The sequence below is a fragment of the Mirounga angustirostris genome, unplaced genomic scaffold (assembly GCF_029215605.1).
Source record: "Mirounga angustirostris isolate CCGP_5_RB_7025 unplaced genomic scaffold, mMirAng1.0.hap1 SCAF_15, whole genome shotgun sequence".
In the NCBI taxonomy this organism is placed as follows: Eukaryota; Metazoa; Chordata; class Mammalia; order Carnivora; family Phocidae; genus Mirounga; species Mirounga angustirostris.
In genome coordinates, this window is record NW_026991723.1 from 31,983,223 (window position 1) to 31,993,241 (window position 10,019).

Consider the following 10,019-nt stretch of genomic DNA (forward strand, 5'->3'; position numbering starts at 1 on the left):
ATTTATATTTAAAAATTCACAGTGGTTTTCTCTAGAATATGGAAGAAATGCAAATAAGTTTCCCTAATTTCTACAATGTATATGTATTAATTACGTATTAAAGACAATAAAAGACAAATGAAAAAGTTTGGGGCTCAGAAAGATAATGATTTTTGTTGTTTTAAAATTGGCCAATTCTGATTCTTTGACTACTTAAAACCATATTTATTTTTGTTGACCTCAATAGAAATTACAACGTTCTCTAAATTTTCTCCTAACAAGCAAGGTACCACAATCTTTATTTTTTTTTTTATTTTTTTTTTAATGACAGATTTTATTTATTAACCACACACAGAATGGCGTATTGGTTTCGTATATGATTTCACTCTTTGAAACCACATTTTTGAACTCTAAAAAATCTTAGATGAATAAGGAAATCAATACTTAAAACATAGAAGGGTGAATGCAATTTAATATTATTGTAAATGAATTATGTACCACTATTACAGACTCCTACTCTGACTATACATTTACCATTGTAGTGAGTTTTACACTGCCTTCTTATGTTTTTATGTTGTTAGAGTCCTTTTATTTCTACTCAAAGAACTCTCTCTAGCATTTATTGTAAAGCAGATATAGTGGTAATGAATTCCCTCAGCTTTTGTTTGTTTGGGAAAGTCTTTATCCCTCCTTTATTTCTGAAAGATAGCTTTGCCAAGTATAGTATTCTTTGTTGGTTTTTAATTTTTTTCCAATATTTGGAATATGCCATCACAATCTCTTCTGGCCTGAAAAGTTTCTATTGAGAAATCTGCCCATAGCTTTATGGGAGTTCCCTTGTAACTTTATTTATTTTATTTATTTATTTATTTTTATTTTTATTTTTATTTTTATTTTTTAATTTTTTTATTCTTATGTTAATCCCCTTACATTACAACATTAGTTTTAGATGAAGTGTTCCATGATTCATTGTTTGTGCACAACACCCAGTGCTCCATGCAGAATGTGCCCTCCTAAATACCCACCACCAGGCTAACCCATCCTCCCACCCCCCTCCCCTCTAGAACCCTGTTTGTTTTTCAGAGTCCATCGTCTCTCATGGTTCGTCTACCCCTCCAATTTCCCCCGCTTCATTCTTCCCCTCCCGCTACCTTCTTCTTCTTCTTCTTCTTTTTTTCTTAACATATATTGCATTTGTTTCAGAGGTACAGATCTGAGATTCAACCTTCTTGCACAATTCACAGCGCTTACCAGAGCACATACACTCCCCAGTGTCTATCACCCAGTCCCCCCATCCCTACCACCCCACCCCCCACTCCAACAACACTCAGTTTGTTTCTTGCGATTAAGAATTCCTCATATCAGTGAGATCATATGATACATGTCTTTCTCTGTTTGACTTATTTCACTCAACATAATACCCTCCAGTTCCATCCACGTTGTTGCAAATGGCAAGATCTCATTCCTTTTGATGGCTGCATAATATTCCATTGTATATATATACCACATCTTCTTTATCCATTCATCTGTCGATGGACATCTTGGCTCTTTCCACAGTTTGGCTATTGTGGACATTGCTGCTATAAACATCGGGGTGCACGTACCCCTTCGGATCCCTACTTTTGTATCTTTGGGGTAAATACCCAGTAGTGCAATTGCTGGATCATATGGTAGCTCTATTTTCAACTTTTTGAGGAACCTCCATACAGTTTTCCAGAGTGGCTGCACCAGTTTGCATTCCCACCAACAGTGTAGGAGGGTTCCCCTTTCTCCGCATCCTCGCCAACATCTGTCGTTTCCTGACTTGTTAATTTTAGTCATTCTGACTGGTGTGAGGTGATATCTCATTGAGGTTTTGATTTGGATTTCCCTGATGCCGAGCGATATTGAGCACTTTTTCATGTGTCTGTTGGCCATTTGGATGTCTTCTTTGGAAAAATGTCTGTTCATGTCTTCTGCCCATTTCTTAATTGGATTCTTTGTTCTTTGGGTGTTGAGTTTGATGAGTTCTTTATAGATTTTGGATACTAGCCCTTTATCTGATATGTCATTTGAAAATATCTTCTCCCATTCTGTCGGTTGTCTTTTGGTTTTGTTAATTGTTTCCTTTGCTTTGCAAAAGCTTTTTATCTTGATGAAGTCCCAATAGTTCATTTTTGCCCTTGCTTCCCTTGCCTTTGGCGATGTTTCTAGGAAGAAGTTGCTGTGGCTGAGGTCAAAGAGGTTGTTGCCTGTGTTCTCCTTTAGGATTTTGATGGACTCCTGTCTCACATTGAGGTCTTTCAGCCATTTGGAGTCTATTTTTGTGTGTGGTGTAAGGAAGTGGTCCAGTTTCATTCTTCTGCATGTGTCTATCCAATTTTCCCAACACCATTTGTTGAAGAGACTGTCTTTTTTCCATTGGATATTCTTTCCTGCTTTGTCAAAGATTAGTTGACCATAGAGTTGAGGGTCCATTTCTGGGCTCTCTATTCTGTTCCATTGATCGATGTGTCTGTTTTTGTGCCAGTACCATGCTGTCTTGATGATGACAGCTTTGTAATAGAGCTTGAAGTCCGGAATTGTGATGCCACCAGCTTTGCTTTTCTTTTTCAACATTCCTCTGGCTATGCGGGGTCTTTTCTGGTTCCATACAAATTTTAGGATTATTTGTTCCATTTCTTTGAAAAAAGTGGATGGTATTTTGATGGGGATTGCATTGAATGTGTAGATTGCTCTAGGTAGCATTGACATCTTCACAATATTTGTTCTTCCAATCCATGAGCATGGAACATTTTTCCATTTCTTTGTGTCTTCCTCAATTTCTTTCATGAGTATTTTATAGTTTTCTGAGTACAGATCCTTTGTCTCTTTGGTTAGCTTTATTCCTAGGTATCTTATGGTTTTGGGTGCAATTGTAAATGGGATCGACTCCTTCATTTCTCTTTCTTCTGTCTTGTTGTTGGTGTATAGGAATGCCACTGACTTCTGTGCATTGATTTTATATCCTGCCACTTTACTGAATTCCTGTATGAGTTCTAGCAGTTTTGGGGTGGAGTCTTTTGGGTTTTCCACATAAAGTATCATATCATCTGCAAAGAGTGAGAGTTTGACTTCTTCTTTGCCAATTTGGATGCCTTTGATTTCTTTTTGTTGTCTGATTGCTGTGGCTAGGACTTCCAATACTATGTTGAATAGCAGTGGTGATAGTGGACATCCCTGCCGCATTCCTGACCTTAGGGGGAAAGATCTCAGTTTTTCCCCATTGAGAATAATATTTGCTGTAGGTTTTTCATAGATGGCTTTTATGATATTGAGGTATGTACCCTCTATCCCTATACTCTGAAGAGTTTTGATCAAGAAAGGATGCTGTACTTTGTCAAAAGCTTTTTCTGCATCTATTGAGAGGATCATATGATTCTTGTTCTTTCCTTTGTTAATGTACTGTATCACATTGATTGATTTGCGGATGTTGAACCAACCTTGCAGCCCAGGGATAAATCCCACTTGGTCATGGTGAATAATCCTTTTAATGTACTGTTGGATCCTATTGGCTAGTATTTTGGTGAGAAGTTTTGCATCCATGTTCATCAGGGATATTGGTCTGTAATTCTCCTTTTTGATGGGGTCTTTGTCTGGTTTGGGGATCAAGGTAATGCTGGCCTCATAAAATGAGTTTGGAAGTTTTCCTTCCGTTTCGATTTTTTGGAACAGTTTCAGAAGAATAGGTATTAATTCTTCTTGAAATGTTTGGTAGAATTCCCCTGGGAAGCCATCTGGCCCTGGGCTTTTGTTTTTTGGGAGATTTTTGATGACTGCTTCAATTTCCTTAGGGGTTATAGGTCTGTTCAGGTTTTCTATTTCATCCTGGTTCAGTTTTGGTAGTTGATACATCTCTAGGAATGCATCCATCTCTTCCAGGTTATCTAATTTGCTGGCATAGAGTTGCTCATAATATGTTCTTATAATTGTTTGTATTTCTTTGGTGTTGGTTGTGATCTCTCCTCTTTCATTCATGATTTTGTTGATTTGGGTCATTTCTCTTCTCTTTTTGATAAGTCTGGCCAGGGGTTTATCAATCTTGTTAATTCTTTCAAAGAACCAGCTCCTAGTTTCGTTGATCTGTTCTACTGTTCTTTTAGTTTCTATTTCATTGATTTCTGCTCTGATCTTTATGATTTCTCTTCTCCTGCTGGGTTTAGGCTTTATTTGCTGTTCTTTCTCCAGCTCCTTTAGGTGTAGGGTTAGGTTGTGTACTTGAGACCTTTCTTGTTTCTTGAGAAAGGCTTGTATTGCTATATACTTTCCTCTTAGGACTGCCTTTGCTGCATCCCAAAGATTTTGAACAGTTGTGTTTTCATTTCATTGGTTTCCATGAATTTTTTTAATTCTTCTTTAATTTCCTGGTTGACCCATTCATTCTTCAGTAGGATGCTCTTTAGCCTCCATGTATTTGAGTTCTTTCCGACTTTCCTCTTGGGATTGAGTTCTAGTTTCAAAGCATTGTGGTCTGAAAATAGGCAGGGAATGATCCCAATCTTTTGGTACCGGTTGAGACCTGATTTATGACCTAGGATGTGATCGATTCTGGAGAATGTTCCATGGGCACTAGAGAAGAATGTGTATTCCGTTGCTTTGGGGTGGAATGTTCTGAATATGTCTGTGAAGTCCATTTGGTCCAGTGTGTCATTTAAAGTCTTTATTTCCTTGTTGCTCTTTTGCTTAGATGATCTGTCCATTTCAGTGAGGGGGATGTTAAAGTCCCCCACTATTATTGTATTGTTGTTGATTTGTTTTTTTGCTTTTGTTATTAATTGCCTTATATAATTGGCTGCTCCCATGTTAGGGGCATAGATATTTACAATTGTTAGATCTTCTTGTTGGATAGATCCTTTAAGTATGATATAGTGTCCTTCCTCATCTCTTATTACAGTCTTTGGTTTAAAATCTAATTTGTCTGATATAAGGATTGCCGCCCCAGCTTTCTTTTGGTGTCCATTAGCATGGTAAATGGTTTTCCACCCCCTCACTTTCAATCTGGGGGTGTCTTTGGGTCTAAAATGAGTCTCTTGCAGACAGCATATCTATGGATCTTGTTTTTTAATCCAGTCTGTTAGCCTGTGTCTTTTGATTGGGGTATTTAGCCCATTTACATTCAAGGTAACTATTGAAAGATAGGAATTTAGTGCCATTGTATTGCCTGTAAGGTGACTGTTACCGTATATTGTCTGTGTTCCTTTCTGGTCTATGTTGCTTTTAGGGTCTCTCTTGGCTTAGAGGACCCCTTTCAAGATTTCCTGTAGGGCTGGTTTTGTGTTTGCAAATTCCTTTAGTTTTTGTTTGTCCTGGAAGCTTTTTATCTCTCCTTCAATTTTCAATGACAGCCTAGCTGGATAGAGTATTCTTGGCTGCATATTTTTCTCATGTAGTGCTCTGAATATATCCTGCCAGTCCTTTCTGGCCTGCCAGGTCTCTGTGGATAGGTCTGTTGCCAATCTAATGTTTCTACCCTTGTAGGTTACATATCTCTTCTCCCGAGCTGTTTTCAGGATTTTCTCTTTGTCTATGAGACTCGTAAGTTTTACTATTAGATGTCGGGGAGTTGACCTATTTTTATTGATTTTGAGAGGGGTTCTCTGTGCTTCCTGGATTTTCATGCCTGTTTCTTTCCCCAAATTAGGGAAGTTCTCTGCTATAATTTGCTCCATTATACCTTCTGCCCCTCTCTCTCTTTCTTCTTCTTCTGGGATCCCAATTATTCTAATGTTGTTTCGTCTTATGGTATCGCTTATCTCTCGAATTCTGCCCTCATGATCCAGTAGTTGTTTATCTCTCTTTTTCTCAGCTTCTTTATTTTCCAGCATTTCATCTTCTATATTACTGATTCTCTCTTCTGCCTCATTTATTCTAGCAGTTAGCGCCCCCATTTTTGATTGCACCTCATTAATAGCCTTTTTGATTTCTACTTGGTTGGATTTTAGCTCTTTTACTTCTCCAGAAAGAGTTTCTCTAATAACTTCCATATTTTTTTCAAGCCCAGCTAGTATCTTTAAAGTGATGATTCTGAACTCTAGATCTGACATCGTACTAATGTCCGTATTGAGTAGGTCCCTGGCAGTCGGTACTGCCTCTTGTTCTTTTTGTTGAGGTGATTTTTTCCGTCTCGTCATTTTGTGCAGAGGAGAATAGATTAATGAGAGAACAAAATGCTAGCAGAGTAACCACGTCCCCAGAAAATATACTCTAAACAAATCAGAAAAGACCTGAAGCAGTGGGATAAGAAGGGGAAAGAGAGAAAAAAGAAAAAGAAAAGAAAAAAAAAAGATAAAAACAAAAACAAAGAAAACAAAACAACAACAACAAAAGAAAAACCAGAATGTGATCAAATATGATCTATATGGTATATAGATCAGTGCCACACACTAGATTTGGGGTGTGTTTTGGTCTTTTAGAAGAAAGTGTCTCCCAAAATTTTAAAGAAAGAAAAACTTATATATGTACAAAAATAAGGGTTGATATGATGAAGGGATGGAAAATGACTGTAAAAATGGAAATTATAAAAAATTTTATAAAAGGAATTGATAAGAAGTTGTTTGAAAAAAGAAAGAGGATTTAAAAAAAGAAAAAAGAAAAAGAAAAAAAAAGGGAGAGGATGTGATCAGGCAGGGGAATAGAAAACACCATATACTAGAGATTTAGGGTATATTTTAATCTGTTAGAAGAAACTATCTCAAAATTTTAAAGAGAGAACAACTTATATATATAAGCCAAAAATATGGGTAACTACTATGAAGGGATAGAATATGACTCTAAAAATGAGAAATAAAAATTTTTTTTTTAAAAAAAGGGATTGATAAGATGTTGTTTGAAAAAGGGAAAAAGAAAAATTCAAAAAGAAATGAAAAGACAAAAAGTTAAAAAAAATTAACTTTAAAAGACTAAAGAATCATGGTAAAAAAGCCATGAATTCTATGTGCATATTCCCCTAGCGCTGGAGTTCTGCCGTTCTCATTGATCGGTAAACTTGGTCTTGTCTGGCTGTTCTCGCTGATCTTCTGGGGAGGGGCCTGTTGCCGTGGTTTCCAAATGTCTCTGCGGGAGGCGGAATTGCCCCGCCCTTGCCCCCTCCCGGCTGAGTAATCTGCTCGCGTTTGCTCTCCGGGGCTTTTGTTCCCTGCGAGCTTTCCGTACAGCTTTGGAGGCGGAGAGTGAAAATGGCGGCCTCCCAATCTCCGCCCCGGAGGAGCCGAGAACTCGGGCCCGCTCCTCAGTGAGCCCCCAGAGAAAAGCCGTCAGTCACTCCCGTCTCCCCGGTCTCCGGCTGCACTCCGTGCTCAACCGGCCTGCAACCGCGCGCCTCTATCTCTGGCACCCGACCCCGGGTGGAGTCTCCAAACCCAGCAGATCCCTGCGGTGCGCTCCCGCGCGGCTCCTCCCGGGGGAGGAAGGTGAGTCTCCCCGGATCTGCCGCTTGTTGGGTCCCTGCTGGAGGAGTAGTGGCCCGACTGTGCCGTGGATCACGGTTTATGGCGACCCCGAGCTGAGAGCCCGCGCCTGGGCTCCGCCTGTGCAGCCGGCTTCCCTGCTCCGATACCTGGGAGCTCTGCCGCACTCAGGCACCCCCGGTCTTTCTGTGACCCCGAGGGTCCTCACACCACACTGTCCCGGGGGGTTCCACCCCCCGCTTAGCCACCAGAGTGACGTCCCTCGGCGGAGCAGACTTTTAAAAGTCAAGGTACCACAATCTTTAGAAAGCAACTTATCATAATGGGGTTTCTGTGGATATTGCAATAGATTTTTATCACTGCTTTATATCATTGAAGGATATTTATTTACCAATGTCAGAGGGGAAAAGACTTCCTTTTTTGATTTTCATAAACCATTCTAGAAACTATTAAAGTTAGGTATACAGTTATATAAACATTTCTTTTCTCTCAGAAAACATCATTAAGCATCATAAACAAAAAAATCTTACCTGGACTTTCAAGGAAAAGTAAGATATTTACAGTGGATAAAACCTGTGGTTATAGGTGCTTGCAAAAAAGAACAGATTGTAAATTTTTTAACTTTAATTTTAAAAGTAAATTAAAAATATCTTTTATATTTATAACTTTATATGACCATAATATCATATTCAAGCCCTAATTAAGGGTTTGGACTTTCAAAGTAGGAAGAATTTCTCTGAGAACAAGCACACCAAAACTTGCCAACACACAGGAGCCACTCCCGATTTGCAGAAAAACCACAGGCTTCTTTTCTTGCATCCATGCCATGTTTATTTTAAAAGTAGGAAAGCCAAATCAGAACAACAATCATCTTTCAAAATGATTTATCTCAGTACTCTTTCCTCTCTTTCTAAAAGGAATAACTATTCTTAAGACAAAACATACAAATCACTTCTATCTCTTTAGGTTATATATACAAAGCTCTTTCTTTCCTCACTACATATTTTTAGAATGTATTAATTTACATTTTTGGTTCTTTGCTTTTTTAAGGAAAATGTTGTATCTTAAATATTTAGCTTTAGAAAGCAAAACTCTTTACTTAGGCTATTTTAGGATTTAATATGATTCATTAAAAGGAAAAAGCTCTGGGGGTGCCTGGGTGGCTCAGTTGGTTAAGTGGACAACTCTTGATTTTGGATCAAGTCATGATCTCTAGTCAGGAGATCTAGCCCTGGGACAAGCTCCACATTTAGCGGGAATTATGCTTGGGGATTCTCTCTTTCCCTCTGCCCCCCCTCCCTCCCCCTGCTGGCTTACCTCTCTCTCTCTCTCAAATAAATAAATAAATAACAATAAATAAATAAATAAATCTTTTTTTTTAAAAGGGAAAAGCACGGGAGGGTATTATGCTAAGTGAAATAAGCCAATGAGAGGAACACAATTATCACATGGTTTCATTCATGAGGAATATAAGGGATAGTGCAGAGAAGCATATGGGAAGGGAGGGAAAATTGAATGGGAAGAAATAGAGAGGGAGATAAACCAGGAGAGACTCTGGACTCTGGGAAAAAAACTGAGGGTTACAGAAGGGAGGGGAGGTGGAGGGATGGGATGAGCAGGTGATGGGTATTAAGGAGGGCACATGTTGTGATGAGCACTGGGTGTTATACACAACTAATGAATCACTGAACACTACATCAAAAGCTAATGATGTACTATATGTTGGCTAATTAAACCCAATAAATAAATAAATAAATCATTAAAATTTAAAAAATTAAAAGGAAAAGCTCTGAAAAAAACTCATCTAGATTTTCTTAAATTTGCAAACTGAAAAAGATCAGATCATTCTATTCTTTCTCACAATTGTTATTTATTTGCCAGTTATTTTACCAACATCTTAGATAACTGAATTTTCTAAGATTAATAGTCAACATGTGGTTATAATTCATTTAGCTCTTAGCAATCTGAGGTTCTACCTGGCTGAAGTAAATTTTAAAATCCATAAATTAGTTTCAAGGGTTTTTCCAATAGCAATTCAATCTTTACTTAGGGTATTTTGCTCTTTACAATTAGCAATAAATTGTAACCTTAAAAGGAAAGTGGGTAATGCTAAAATTTCAAGTTCACGAGTATGGCAATATCCCATGAACTGAATTGTATCCCCCTCCCCCCAAATTCAAATGTTGAAGTCCTAGCCCCCAATATGATTGTATTTGGAGATAGGGCCTTTACTCATTCTATGAGGCCAGCATAACCTTAATCCCCAAACCAGGCAAAGACCCCATCAAAAAGGAGAATTTCAGACTAATATCCCTGATGAATACAGATTCCAAAATCCGCAACAAAATCCTAGCTGATAAACTCCAACAATGCATTAAAAGGATTATCCACCATGACGAAGTGGGAGTTATCCCCGGAATGCAAGGGTGGTTCAACATTTGCAAATCAATCAATGTGACAGAACACATTAATAAGAGGGGAGAGAAGAACCATATGGTCCTCTCAATTGATGCAGAAAAAGCATTTGACAAAATACAACATCCTTTTCTGATTAAAACTCTCCAGAGTATAGGGATAGAGGGAACATTCCTCAAGTTCATAAAATCCATCTATGGA